This window comes from Rhinolophus ferrumequinum, chromosome 9, assembly GCF_004115265.2.
Source record: "Rhinolophus ferrumequinum isolate MPI-CBG mRhiFer1 chromosome 9, mRhiFer1_v1.p, whole genome shotgun sequence".
Classification (NCBI taxonomy): domain Eukaryota; kingdom Metazoa; phylum Chordata; class Mammalia; order Chiroptera; family Rhinolophidae; genus Rhinolophus; species Rhinolophus ferrumequinum.
The window spans coordinates 13,334,628-13,349,761 of NC_046292.1; the positions used below are offsets into that span (position 1 = coordinate 13,334,628).

A 15,134-nucleotide genomic window follows, 5' to 3' on the forward strand; every position below is an offset into this window, starting at 1 on the left:
CCCTCAGGCAAGCACCTACAAGCAGGTGCCCACCCAGTATTTGCTGACTGCCGCCAGAAACCATGGGTGGATTTCCTCCTTGGGGAGATGAAAAAATTCCAAAGTCAGCACCAAGTTGAAAATCAAATATGGTCAATATCGTTCTTCAAAATCCTTTATATCATTTCAAAACCCCATGGCCTGGGCCTTTAGAAGATCACATGCAAAAATGAACTTTGTTTTTCTTACACACTAGCAGCCACCTGTGGCCTGTTTTTTTTTTTTCTTTTCTTTTCTTTTCTTTTCTTTTTTTTTAACTTGGAGCAGTCAGTGAAGGCCAAGGTCAAATTTGGTGTGTGTGTGTGTGTGTGTGTGTGTGTGTGTGTGTGTGTGTGTGTTTTGGGGGGGGGTGTCACTTTCTCTCTCTTCCTCTTTTCTGGTTCACTGGTCACAGATGCATTTTTAAATGAGTCTGCAGCACAGCAAAATGAGCATTACTACTAGAGAGATGGCTAGAGTGTCACACGAAGGCTGAGGACTAATTATTTGGGAGCCAAGAAGAAAGGAAAGCATCTGGCTGAAGAAATCCTTTACAACAAATAGAACTACTGCACTGCACTGTTAGGCCAGAAACTCAGAAGACTGCAGATCAAAGAACAGACACACACACACACACACACACACACACACACGCACAGTGAGATAATCTTGAGATGGTTCTAGAGGGAGGATTCTAGGCAGGCCCAGTTTACTCCCCCTCCCCACTCTGGCATTTTGGGAGAGAAACCATTCGTCCCATACCTCTATCTAGAAGTTAAATTGGAAGCCAGTTGTAAATGCAGCATCTCAGGAGGTCTCTATGGCAACAGTTTCAACATAGAAGAATCCAGAGGGTTTTGGACAATCCCACTACAAACCAGAAGAAAAAAGGGATGTTGGCACAGAGAGAAAGTTCCCATCCCAACGTCACCTCAGCAGCCCGGAGGAGAGGCTGGTGACAGGGGCAGCAGGACAGGGACAGCATGAGGTGGATATCCAGGGTCTGCATTTATCACCGTGCCCTTCCTCCCTTCCTCGCACCCTAAGATAAGCTGCCATCATCTCTCCGGCAGGAGCCTCCTCATCAGTCTCCCACTTCTTTCTGCCCTCTCCCCTAATTATCTGCCACACAGCATCCAGATAGCTCCACCTCAAACTGAAGTCAAATCATGTCCCTTCTCTGCTCCAAACCACAAATGACTCCCTCCACACCCACAGTCACGGTCCTTATAATGGCAAGTGGGCCACGTGCAGTCTGTTCTCTGCCTCCACTCCCCTTCACTCATTCAGCTCCAGCCACACCATCCTTCTGCTGCTCCCGGATGCCACCCGGCACGTCCCCACCTCAAGGTCCTGGCCTTGGCGGTTCCCTCTGCTGGGAATACTCTTCCCCCAGAAAACCACACGGCCAACTCCCTCATCTCCCCTGGTCTTTCCTCAAATCTCACGGCTCAGTGAAACCTCTCTGCCCCAGCCTTTCACCCCAGGCCCTTTTATCTGGTTCCTCTGCTTGGTCCACAGCACCCATCACAGCATTTACTTGTTTATGTGTATTGCTATTGTCTGTCTCCCTCTGCCCACACATAAACACAGCAGGCACTGATAAACATTTGTTGAATGAATAGTGGCTTCCACTTGGGATAACTAAAAAATAATTCAAGAGGAAAATCTGCCTGGGAAGGAAGGGGGAGAAATGGCAAAGTGTGTAATGGTTCATTTGACCCACCGGTTTTTAAACTGCTCCACAGAGACCCAGGGATTTCGCTGGTGGGCAAGAGGAGATCTAGTGGGGAACCCTCAACACCTACCTTCAAATTATAACCATAAATGATCCAGCAATACCACTCCTGGGTGTATACCCAAAACAATGAACAGCAGGGTCTCAAAAAGATATTTGAACACCCATGTTTAAGACAGCAATAGCTAAACAGGTGGAAGCAACCCACTGTCCATCGACAGATGAATGGATACATAAAATGTGTTATATACATAACCAGCCTTAAAAAAGGAAGGAAATCCTGACATATTGTCACATGGGTAAAACTTGAGGACATTACGCTAAGTGAAATCAGCCAGTCACAAAAAGACAAATACTCTATGATCCAACGTACGAGTACAGGAGATATTGTTGTCAAAATCACAGAGAGAAAGTAGACGTGTGGTTACCAGGGGCTGGGGGGCGGGGGGAATGGAGAGTTGTTTAATGGGTATGGAGTTTCAGATTTGCAACTTGAAAAGATCTGGAGACGGGGTACAGAACAATGCGAATATACTTAACACTACTGAACTGTATACTTAAAAGTGGTTAAGGCGGTAAATTTTATGTTCTGTGTATTTTCACCACAGTTAATTATTTTTAATTACATAAATCGGAGCCGTACGTCCCTGGTAAATGTCAGCGACGTGCCACCCCTTTCTTCTCACCATCTCATTTCCTTCCAACAATCCTATAACGTAGGTGCTATAATGTCCATTTTACAAATAGAGACAGAGTGGCTCTGAGGAATGGAGGTCAAGGTTGCTGGACAAGTGATGTGGGATTTACACCTGTGCCTGGGTCTTAGCCCCAAGGCAGCCATCTTACCTATGATACTATACTGCTACTACTATACTGCTTCCCTTTGGTCTAGTTTATACCCTAAAGTGGCCCCAAAGATTTGAAACACCACTTGAAAACCACCAAATGATGATGAATCTCACTAGCTCCTATCTGTCCACAGGCTGACATCTCATTTTTCAGCCAGCCCCAAGCATCTCTGGGATGGGCCCAACCTGTCTTTCCTCCTTTGCTTTCCTCTACTCCCCTTCTTCCAGCCAGCCTTCAGCCGAACTGAACCATCCGCTACTTCCAGCCCATGCTGGGTTTCCCACTTTGGGCCTCAGCTCTGCTGTTTTTTTCTCAGTCTGGGTTCTCATGTCCAAATGGTGTCCTTTTCCAAAAGCACAGTTTAATAATAAAATCAGTGAAGATTTCCTGTAGGCTTACTTTCGTGATTCCCATGTCAGCCTCACAATCACCTTCTGAGGAGGACTATCACTGCTCCTGTTATACAGATGAGAAAACTGAGGCTCACAGCGGTGAGGGCCACACAGCTGGTACATAGCAGTACCAGGATGTACCCTCAAGGCCTGTGTGACTTCAAACCCAGGTTCTTTTCAACTTCATTACAGGGAATCAGGGACTGCCATGAGCCTTCCTGGATTTGTCCCACTAAAGTGCGGCCTGCTTCTTCTGAAGCCTCTCACTTCCTCTCAGGTATAACAGCTGGTTGCTTCTGCACTGGTCCCCACAGACTAGGAGGATCAGGGTAGGAGTGGATGATGCTCATGACATCAGTGCTTCCTCCAGCAGAGCTCCCTCAGTTGTTCATTCAGGTCTAAAATAGCAGGTATTGTGTTTCCCTGAAAATAAGACCTAGCCGGACAATCAGCTCTAATGTGTCTTTTGGAGCAAAAATTAATATAAGACCCGGCCTTATTTTACTATAAGACCGGGTCTTATATCATATCATATCATATCATATCATAATACCGGGTCGTATATTAATTTTTGCTCCAAAAGATGCATTAGAACTGATTGTCCGGCTAGGTCTTATTTTCGGGGGAAACTTGGTACCACTCCCCGCTCCTACCAGACCCTGTGTGACTTTTATTTATGGAATTTGCCACCATCTGACAGCGGATTACAGGCTTGTTTGTGGTCTGTCTCCCTCACTAAAGAAAGCTCCACGAGGCCAGGGGCTTTTGTGTCATGTTTCTTGATGTATCCTAGAACAGTGCCTGACAGAGTAGGTGAAAGAAGGAATGAATGAACACCTACCCGAGGTAGATTTCATTACTGAGCACCTCGAACCGAACGTGGACCAGTCCTGGAGGCACGGGGGTTCTAGTCTGGGTGGTGTAGAGGTTACAGGCAGAAATTAATCCCAGTGATGAGTGAATAATTCCACTTGAGCTAAACCTCCCACGTACCTGGGGATGTCTTATGGCCTGGGGTACTTGGAATGAAAGTCAAGGCTGGGCTCAGATCTTAAGGATGAGGAGGTGTTAACCTGTGAAAAGGAAGCGTGAGGAGGAATGGTCTAGAAGAGCACGTGCAAAGGTCCTGGGAAGGGAGGGAGCAGTGTGCCTCAAGCACAGAGGGCATTGATAAAGTGGTCTGAGATGGGCTGGAGGAGTAGCCCTGGCATAGGTGGGGCCCAGACTGTGCAGGGCCTTGTGGTCCATGTTAAGGTTTGTGTTCTTTACCCTAAGAAAATGGGAAGCCACAACAGGGTTTTAAACAGAGGGTGGTACAATTGGATCGGTCTGGCTGCCAGGTGGAGGGTCGCTAAGTGGAAAGTGGGTGGGATCCTCTCTCCAGCCCCCTTCTGCCTGCAAGACAGCGGGGCCCCCATCTCCTCTGTAGCTCCTATAGCAATGTTTACAAAACATTCAGGCCATAAAGGACACAGGGATAAACCACCGAATGACATTTCTCAGGTCCCACAGGTGCGGGCCCAGGTGGCTGATCCAACCACTGCAGTCTGGTGGCAACCAGTACAGGGAGAGGTGGTTTCAGGCTCCTGAGAAATTTGCCAGGCTCTGACCTTGATAAACTTCACATGCTGAGCTACGGCAATCGAATCAGTTAATGGTGTCCATCCAACCATTCCTAGGCCTTAGGCCTAAAAAAGCAAAAGGACTCCCAAGTGGCAGACACTGCAAGCCCTTTGTGGCTTCAGCTCCTTTCATCCTCATGACAACCTTGGAGACAGGTATTTTACAAATGAGGAAACTGTCCAAGGTCACTCAGGAAGGAAGTTGCAAAGTGAGGACCTGAGCCCACATCTGTCTGACGCTGCACAGGCTTGTAAAAGCTGAAATGTTGACTGTGACACGGGCATTCCATTGCTCGAGCCGGGACCTCAGCCACCCTCATGGCTGCCTCTTACATTTCTTTACTCAGTGCAGTAACAGGTTATCAACAGGGTTACTAGAGCCACTAAACAAACACTCTTGTTTATACCTGATTTGACAAGGCCCCTGGCACAAGCCATGCTTTGGATTGTGCCATACCATATACGAAGCATTTTGACATAGTATCAGTAACACTGTGAAGTATTATGGCCCCCATTGTATGATAGGAAAACAGAGGCCCAGAGAGGTGGAGTGACAAGACTACACAGCCAGGAAGTGGCAGTGCCAGGTTTCCAGGCTGTTGGATTAATTTAGGGCTTCCTTTGAACCACTCCCCACCCATCTAGCACTGCCCCCCCAAATCCCTGGGGAGTGGGGGAGAAAGCTCAGGCTGGTAGAGCATCTCCAACAAGCAAGGGCTGAAAGCTCAGAGGGCTTGATTGAGGCTGTGAGGTTTGGTTTCTCTTTGCCTCTTTCCATACTTCACAGGTTGGAAAGATTCCAATGGTTTCTCCTCTCTGCCCAGCCTTTCTCGCCTCCCCCTCCACCCCCGACAAACTCCCACTGAAGGGAAGTGTTTTATTCCACTCTGCAGTGTACTCCTGGAGGACAAAACTTGTCTTGTTCACTGCTGTATCCCAGTGCTAAAACAATCACACTCTGCTGCATAGTAGGTGCTCAATAAATATTTGTTGAATGGATGAGTAGATGCCCCTAAGGCTTAAAGGGGTTTCATGTTTTCTGTAGTGAAATGAACACTGGGTTAGCGAGAGGAGAACTAACCTGTCGACTCCTACTTTGTGTTAGTAGTCCCTAGGCCAAGACCCTGGCTCTAGCCTGGCTGTGCTCTGGACTCCCTGTGTGACCCCAGGGCAGGGCAGAGAAAGGACATGGGAAGGCCTACTCTGTGCCAGGCACTGGGTCAGGCTGGGGAGGGGGAGGTAACCCAGGGTCTCATTCTGTTGTCCTTCCTTGCAGTGTGGGCTTGGGGCAATCCACTCCATCTCTCCGAGCATCGGTTTACCTAGCTGTAAATACACTCTCAAGTGAGTAGCTGTCATTCTTCCCTCTTCTAACAACAGTGGCTGGGTGGGGAGACATGGCTGGCCTGTAACATTGGGGGCCTGGATTTTTCTTCAGAGGTTTTTCCCAACCCCCCTCAGTTGTCTGCTGTGAGATGGGAGGCTGTAGGCACAAGGAGAGAGGGGGCAAGGGGTGCCAGAGGCCTTCCTCACCAGTGCATGCAGATGCGTGGAGGGGCTGCGTGCAACCCGAGGTAGCTCGTTGACCCCGGTGACCCCGTGTGACCTCAGGCAAGTTCCTTCTCTCCCCCGACCAGAGCAGCGTCTTCACTTATGAAGGGAGGGGCTGCGTGACTTCTAAGGGCCCAGAGCTTCCAGCTGGAAGGCAGGAGACACCTGAGTGCTCCGCCCGGCCTCAGTTTCCCCAGCTGCCCCACCACGTGATTTCTAAGGGCACTTCCGGCTCAGAAAGAAAACAAGCAACAACCAAGCAGCCTTGACTCCAGGGTATTCAGCGTTGGGGGAGCGCGCGGCCCCTCCCGGTGGATCCCGCGCTCACGAGGGGCAGAGGGAGGGGTAGGGGGCAAAGGGCCCGCGGGGCCAGGAAGGCGGGAGCTCCTGCGTGGAGCCCGCGGGGTGGCGGCGGGGAGTGGCCCCGGCGGGACGGGCCCCTTACCTGGAAGCGAAGGCGGCGGCGGCGGCTGGAAGGACTCGGCGGCTCGGGCTCCTCCCGCCCGGCTCCTCCCCCGTCCCGGCCCCGCCGCCCGGAGCGCGTCTGGCCCCGCCGCCCGGCGGACAGGAGTCGGGAGTGGGGCCTTCCGGGCTCCAGTTCGCGGGCTGCGTGTCCTTCCCGGCTAGTCCCGCTGTCACTCCGAGACAGGGGTGCCGGCATCAGGAAGTGACGGGCACACCCAGGCACAAAACTCGATTTGTAGGTATATTTTCCCCTCCAGGAAGCAGCAGCACATCAGCGCTCCAGAGACGGCCCTGCGAGGTTCCACTCTGCAGAAAGGGCTCGCGAGGGGCTTGGCTCCGGAGGGAAGGATCGAATAGTGACTTGGAAGGAAATCTTCCAGAGTAAATTATGTAAAATCAAAGAACCAGCCTCGGAAACACCTTCCCCGCATGTATAGACAGCACTTTGAAGTTTACAGAGTGTTGGGATATCTGTGCTCTCCCGGATTTTTCTGTTTCTCGACCCCTAACTTTGGTTCAGTCTCAGGACCTTTGCATTTGAGGCGCGCATGCCTGGCACTCTGCCCCCGACCTTCTTCTTCCAGTGTTCCCAGCTTTCCATTGCGGTGTCCACTCAGGGTGGCATCTGGGAGTCTTCCCTGACTACCAGCACATTCAGTCATTGAATAAATATTTACTGAGCACCTACTGTGTGTCAGGTACTGTTCTAAGTGCAGAGGAATCACACCAAGCTTTCGGTCCCGTTTTATTTAATCAAAGTAGTTCTCACGCTATGGAATTATTTTGTTCATTTTCCTGTTTGAGGTTATTATCTGCTATCCTCACTAGATTTTAAAAGTGTGGAGAGTGTGTGTAGGGGATATTGGTTGCCTTGTCTTCTGCTGTGTGCCCAGCCCCAGGGACTGTGCCAGGCATTTCATAGGTGCTCAGGATCATTTAATGAATGCACAAATGGATCTTATTCCCCTCGCAAACCTATAAATTCTTATCACACCCATTCCACAGGACAGAAAACTGAGGCTCAGGGCCAGGCAATGCAGAAGCCACAGAGCTAACGAGTGCAAGCGGGAGCATGAATCATTGTGGCTACAAAGTCTGTTGCTCTTTCGGTGGAGACAGCCTAGTACTGTGAATGGAAAAGGCAGTGGATGGGGTCAGAGACCAGCTTCCAGTGACTCATGCCTTTCTAGAATGCTTTAGACCTCCATCTCCTCATCTCCCCACTGGCCGATTGGGACCAAGAAGCACTGCTCTGCCTACCTATATGGCTACTGTGAGGGTCAAATGGATCAGTGGTGCACCCTTCAGGGACATAGAGAGTTACATATGAGCATGTGGGCCTTGCTGAGATGGAATATTAGTAACCATCTGGAAGTGGATGCCAACAGAAAACCTCCAGCCAGCAGCCCTCCTTTTCTCAATGTCTGGTGGCCCCTTCCAGCCAGATTGGCTTTGTGGGACCACGTGTCACTGCATGATGGCTTTGCCATTGAACACTCTTGACTCTGGGTGTTGGATCCATTTACAGCTGTGCCCACTGCCCACCCCTAACCCCAGTCACCCCTACTGAACAGCACACAGGACCTAATCCAAAATCAAGGCTATGGTAGAAAAGGTGGAGGAAAATGTGTTTATCCCTCTGTTATATGAGGTGTGACAATTAAGTTCGTGAACTTATTGCAACCATGTTGCTAGCCTTTCTTGATATTAGAGGGATTATTCATTATGAATTTAAACCAACTGGACAAACAGTTAGCCAAGTTTACTATTTGGAAGTGCTGAAAATGCTGCGTGAAAAAGTTAGGTGACCTGAACTTTTCACCAACAATTCATGGCTCCTGCATCACAACAATGCACCAGCTCACACGGCACTGTCTGTGAGGAAGTTTTTAGCCAGTAAACAAATAACTGTATTGGAACACCCTCCCTACTCACCTGATCTGGCCCCCAATGACTTCTTTTTTTACCCAAAGATAAAGGAAATATTGAAAGGAAGGCATTTTAACATCAAGGGTAGTACGACGACAGCTCTGATGGCCATTCCAGAAAAAGAGTTCCAAAATTGCTTTGAAGGGTGGACTAGGTGCTGGCGTCAGTGCATAGCTTCCCAAGGGGAGTACTTGGAAGGTGACCGTAGTGATATTCAGCAATGAGGTATGTAGCACTTTTTCTAGGATGAGTTCACGAACTTCATTGTCCAACCTTGTATGTCTTTGAAATTTTTGAAGTTTGGTGTTGAACATTGAAGAATGTACTTATTCTTAGTAAAAGATACTTCTACTAAGATGTCTTCTATCACCTCCTCCCAAAGAAACATTTAGAGAGTTGTGCTGGAAGGAGAAGCCTTTTCATAACCATTAACTAATTCAACCAGAATTTATTGAGAAGTGGTTGAGATTCTAGGCATTGTAGATACAGCAGGGGAAAAGCTGATGCTTGGGCCCAGGTTGCCAGATTTAGTAAATAAAAATACAGGACACCCAGTTACATTTGAATTTCAGATACACAACAAGTACTTTTTTAGTAGGGATATGTCCTAATATTGCCGAGGACATAGTTATACTAAAAAATTATCCACGGTGTATCTGAAATTCAAATGTAACTGGGTGTTCTATATTTTATCTGGCAACCCTACTTGGGCCCTATCCCCAGAGGTTCTGATTCTGCTGGTCTGGGGTTAGGCCAGGTATAGGTGTTGTTCACAAGCTCACCAGGTGTTTTAATGTGTGCCCAGCATCAGGACCACTGATGGAGGGCTTGTCTATGGATTTTATTCTGGGTGAGATGGAGAGTTGTAGAGGGTTTGAGGCCGTGGTGTGACATGACCTCACCTTTTAAAAGGATCCCTCCGGCTCCTTGTGGAGGACAGAGGGATAAGAGTGGACACAGGCAACCAGTTAGGAAGCTGTTATCAAAGAGGCCTGGGAAGGGGCCTGGGTTTGTTGAGTGCCTACTGTGGGCTAGGCACAATAAAATATATAATGGAGACATAGGTTCCTGAGTTCCTGGATTAGTTTCTACCAGAAATTAGAAAAATAACCATGAATACTGTTTAGGGAACATTATCCTGTGGCTGGCTCTGCATGCTTTCCATTCATCCTTTATATCATTTCATCTTATGCAGTTTATGCTATTATTAGCCCCATTACACAGAGGAAGGAACTGAGGTTCAGGGAGGATAAGAAACTTGGCCAGGGTCATCGAACTACAAGAGGGCAGAGCCAGCTACAAGAGGGCAGAGCCAGCTACAAGATGTCTGGACTCGGCAGATTCTGCTATCCTGCCCTCCCGTAGGCTTAAATATCAATACAGAGTCAACGCTATTTAGATGGTTTCAGATAATGAGCCCTAGCAGGATGAGTTGCAGATAATAGATCCCCGGAGGGGATGGCTCCTTTGCTGTGTCCCATAGATGTCCATCCTTCCAGGCCTGATCTGGCCTGGATGTTCTTTGAATGAAACTGAATTCTGGGGTGTTATCACTGAAGGCAGTCCCACCTCCCTTCCCGTAGAGCATCTTCATGATGCCATCATGCTGAACTTAAGACTGAATGACTCAGAAGATGGTTTATGGTCCCTCCTTTCCTCATGATGCTCAGAAGTAAACAGGGCTCCGGTGGGGAGGGACTGGACACGCGTTCAGAGGAAGTCCAGGGTGGAGTGTTACAGAAGGTTTGTAGTTACCATGGATATTGTTACATTGCTAAGCAATCTCTTGTTTATGTTTCCAAGGCATCTTTGACCCAAAGAACTTAACATCTTTTTGTTAATTGGACCATCAAGTGGAATTGGTTAAGCTAAGTGGCAGGGGTTTGGGGTCAAAACCACTTGGATGAATATTTTCCCCCACCATTCTTGTGTGTCAGGTAATACTTTTGTAGTCCTCTACCTTACCTGTCACACAGAGGCTTGGGTGATGACCCTTACCTGTTTCTTATCTATAAGACTGCTTTGCACTTGCCCCTGGCCTGACATTTTTTATTGCACGAGACCCATATCCTTAGTGGTACGTGACATATCTTTAGCTGGTACATGAACTTGCATTAAATCACCTTGGATCATACATAGAAAATTATGTCCCTTCAATCCTTATTCTATTGAGAATAGTTTGATGTTATTGAATCTTTTTTTTTTGAAGTACAATTTTTATTTGTTTCTTATAAACTATTAATCAAGGCCATTAAGTAAACTCATGTTTAAACCATTTTTCTTTGTGACTTACAGGTTCACAAACAAATATATATATATATATATATATATATATATATATATATATATATATATATATGTATCTTTTTTAAAGCAACTCTTGAGATATCTTTGACATATAAACATTATATACATTTGAGATGTACAGTTGGATGTTTTGATATATGTATACCTTGTGAAAAGATCACGCCAGTCAGGTCAGGAATATTGGTTGCAAGCAACAGAAACTGATTCTGGCTATATAGAAAAAAAATTGATTGTAGGGAAGGAAGCTGAGCGTTCACTGAATCAACCAGTGGCTTGAAAACAAGAGCTATGGGGACCACCTGGTCTGCTGCTGCTGCTACCACTTTCAAACCTTCATCCCTCCATCACGAGCCCCAGATTCAAGTTCTGGAAAAGATCATGTGACTTCTATCATGTGACGGCCTCAGATGAAATGGGAAGTGGGTAGAGAAAGGACTGAGTGTCCCAGTTGGTGAGTGGTTGCTGGTAGAACTCTTCTTTCGACAAGATTAGCTACAGGGCAGTTTCCTCAGACAGGGAGATGGGAAGATCAAGAGAAAGGGGGCAGCTGAATATAAGACAGTCAAAGGAAAGATGAGAAGACAAATGTCCACTATGGTTTTGTCCTTTTTGAGCAAACAAGCTCTTATGGTAAGTACTGCAAACATTCTGAAAAACACGCTTGCTTGCTTCTCAGTGTAGACAGGCTGCTAAGAAGCACTTTGAAGCAGTGGGAAGTGCAGACGTAGCTTTGGAGTCAGTTCGGTCAAATTCTAGTAGCTTTCTCACTTGTGACCTTGCGTCAGTGCCTTAACGCCCTGGATTTTAACTCTTTACTTTGTGAAATGAGGATAATAATTCAGTAATGCTCAAAGGTTATTGCAAAGATTAAAGATAATTTAGGAAGTGTGGATTCTTTTTTTTGTAATTAAATTTTTATTGGGGAATATTGGGGAACAGTGTGTTTTTTCAGGACCCATCAGCTCCATGTCAAGTTGTTTTCAATCTAGTCGTGGGGGGCGCAGCTCAGCTCCAAGTCAAGTTGTTTTCAATGTAGTTCTGGAGGGCACAGCTTACTGGCCCGTGTGGGAATCAAACCGGCGACCTTGGTGTTACGAGCACTGCGCTCCAACCACTGAGCCAACCGGCCACCCCTAGGAAGTGTGGGTTCTGATTCCAACTCCATCTCTGACACATTGAGCACAATTTTGGAGGGGGGAGTGGAATATCAGGGCTTCTCTGAATCTTGATGTCTCCCATCCACAAAACGGGAGAAGAAGTAAGACCTAATCTTGGGAGTCAATCAGACTTGACTTGGAGCCCAACATTGCCACTTACGTGCTACAAGACTCTGAGCAAGTTATTTCGCTGAACTTGAAGTAGCCCCAGCTAAGAGGCACGGTGCAAGCACAGGCACAGGGTCGATGCTGTATTGGTTTCCTAGAGCTGCCACACGTGCCACCATACCTCGTTTCTTAAACAGCACCAATTTATTGTCTCTCACTGTTCTGCAGGCTAGAAGTCCGTGATCAAGACGCTGTGAGCTCGGTGGGAGAATCTATTGCATGTCTCCTCCCTAGCTTCTGGTGGCTTGCTGGCCATCTTTGTCATCCATGGCTTCTGCTGCGTCACCTGGTCTCTGTCTTCTTCACGTGGTATCCTCCCTGTGTGTCTTCAGATTGTCTTCCCTCTGTGTGTATCTGTTTCTGTGTCCAAATCTCCCCTTTTTATAAGGACACCAGCCATATTGGATTAGGGCCCCCCCAATGACCTCATTCTAACTTGATTATCTCTGTAAAAAACCCTATTTCCAAAAGAGGTCACATTGTGACGTAGTGGGGGTTAGGGCTTCCACCTCTCTTCTTTTGGGGAAAGGGACACAATTCAATCCATAACAGGTGCTTTGCGTATGTTAGTTTTCCTTCCTTGTCAAAGTTCCTTATCAAATAAAATTAAATAACCTGCTCAGTACCTGGAACAGAGCAGACCCTCAATAAATATTTGTTGAATAAATGCATGAATGGATCCTAGATTCCATCCGTGGAATCCTAGATTCCGTGGTGTTCTGAATTCTTCAGAGAGTTGTCTACTGACCCTCAAATAATCCCCCTTAAAAAAAAATTAATTTCAAGATCCTCTGACAAGACGATAAAGTTCATAAGAATAGCTCCAGGCAGGTTCAAGAGCTGGGATCTGATTTCCTTTGAATGTGCTCTATGCTGTTCCCAGAGCTTGAGAAATTGCAGGAATGACCTTCATGCCTGGAAATGCTTTCCTCTGCCTGCCACAAAGACTTGATTGTTCTAGCAAAGGCTGAAAAACTTCCTTGTCATTTGAAAAGAGGTTCCAATAATGAACAGGGGCTGGAAGGTAAGATGAGAACATGGCGGTGGGTAGCGGGACAGGTGAGCTCCCACAACCCTCTGCCCCAGACACTCGCTAAGTCAGGAAGCTGTAACCAAATGGTGGAATGCCATGTCTTCTTAATTCTTCCCCCTTTCATCCAGGGGTGGGGGCACATACCTTGAATACTTACACAAGGCGCCCGGAATGTTCCATCTGACACAGCAAAGGGACTGAAAGTCCACACTCATTGGATATCTGCAGTCTACTCTCGGTCCCACCAATGCCTCACTGTGTGAGCTGGAGCAAGTTACTTAACCTCTCTGTGCCGCAGCATTCCTGTTGGTAATTTGGGGGTAATAATAGTACCTACCACATAATATACGTAATAACATACGTAATAAACTTTGCACAGTGCACTCAAATCATGTTAGCAGTTATTGTTTTATTATATTGTTGCTGAGGACCCTGCTGATGCTTAGGCTGATGATGGGGGTGGTGAATTCTGGTAGCGAGGTTTTAATAAACTTCCTTATCAATAAGAGAATAAGGTGAGCCTGTTCTCATCATTCCTGTTAGGACGTTCTAGAACGCAACCCCTCTCTCTCGCCTTGTCTTTTCATTTCCCTGCTTTATCTCCGTATGACCCTAAGAGCTCAGCCATGGATGACTTCACTACTTCCTCCAGTACCCCTATAAATGCATTATAAGCTCTGTTTCAAGGAACCTGAGTCTCAGAGAGGAGAGGTGACTTGTAAGTGCTGAAGCTAGAATTCAAGCCAGGTGTGACTCACTCCAAGGAAGACGGGTCTGATGGGGATAAAATGTGGCCTCCTCCTGCAATTCCTCTCCATCCTTAGAACCCCGCTTAGGACCTAAGAACTAGTTCTTCACTAGATTGGCCTGTCTTGGGCAATGCTCCCACTTTGGACTGGCTTCTACACCCCATCATCCAGGCCAGTCCCCTGTTTGCCATTCACCCAGGGGGGTCAATGACTGATGATAAAGGCAGCCCATTAGGACACAGCATTCTCTTCCAGGAGCACTTCGAATCGTCATGGAGACCCTGGGAGGTATGGGATGTCCTCCCCCACTTTCAGGTAAGCAAACTAAGGCTCAGAGAAGTTCCATAACTTTTACTGGTTACACACTAGGCCAGAACTTAGCTTTAAGCCTTGGCCTGCCTCTCTGGTTTCTTCCACTCACATCCCCTTGCAACACTTCCTGTTTCCTCTGCTGCCCTCCAGGGCAGCCTGGGCTGCTATTGGCCTCTGGTGTTCTCTGTCTCCACACTGCCAAGGGCCAGAAGGTGGTTGGGCTTCAAGGGGAGTGGTGACAGCAGTGTCAGGACATCTTTGCCTGGTGACAGCAGTTTCAGGACATCTTTGTCCAAGGGACTGGAGGACACGCCGGTTGGGGACTATGTGCCAATATAGCCCTCATTAGGGGAGGCTGGGACTGAGTGGTAAAATTCTGCAGGAAAGCCAACCCATTTTTATCATTCTCTCTCTTTTTTCCCCCGCTTTCTTCCACCTCCTCCCCTCATGTTCCCTCCCCTCCCCTCTGCTCCTCTCCCCTCACCTCCTCCCCTCCCCTCCAAGCTGTTGTTTCTCAATCTAGTTGTGCAGGACACAGCTCCCTGGCGCAGGCTGCTGCTGGTGTTATGAGACTTGCGCCCCCCCTCGCCCCCCCGTTTTAGGAATAATCCAGTCCTACTGGCTCATTTTGGGGACAATGAAGCTCAAGACCTTGTTCAGCAGCACAGAACCACAGGGTCGTGATCGAGTTCCTGTGCTGCCGGGGCAGAGTTCTCATGCCCCCCACCCCTGACAGGGTACAGTCACTCTAAACAAGTCTCCAACCTGCAATTGTCATTCGAGGACGGGGAGGAAAGGGGGCAGGGAAGGACAATGGATTGTGTTCAGCGTGCTCTCTGAGGCT

The 15,134-nt window shown here is 47.7% G+C and overlaps 1 protein-coding gene across 6 annotated transcripts in view; it reads right to left on the reverse strand.

Moving 5' to 3' along the window:
• TMCO4 (transmembrane and coiled-coil domains 4) overlaps positions 1 to 7,129 on the reverse strand; it is an 85,175-nt gene extending 78,046 nt beyond the window's left edge. Inside the window, exons 1-3 of one of the 6 annotated variants that reach the window (XM_033114855.1) lie at positions 6,616 to 7,127; positions 3,991 to 4,070; positions 781 to 888 (exon numbers count right to left, since the gene is read on the reverse strand). The gene's annotated coding sequence lies outside the window, so the exon portion shown is untranslated. Of the gene's footprint in view, positions 1 to 780; positions 889 to 3,838; positions 3,950 to 3,990; positions 4,071 to 6,615 lie in introns of those variants that run through there. The other 5 variants (XM_033114854.1, XM_033114856.1, XM_033114859.1 and 2 more) reach the window with 5 other exon arrangements.
• Positions 7,130 to 15,134: the final 8,005 nt, after the last annotated feature.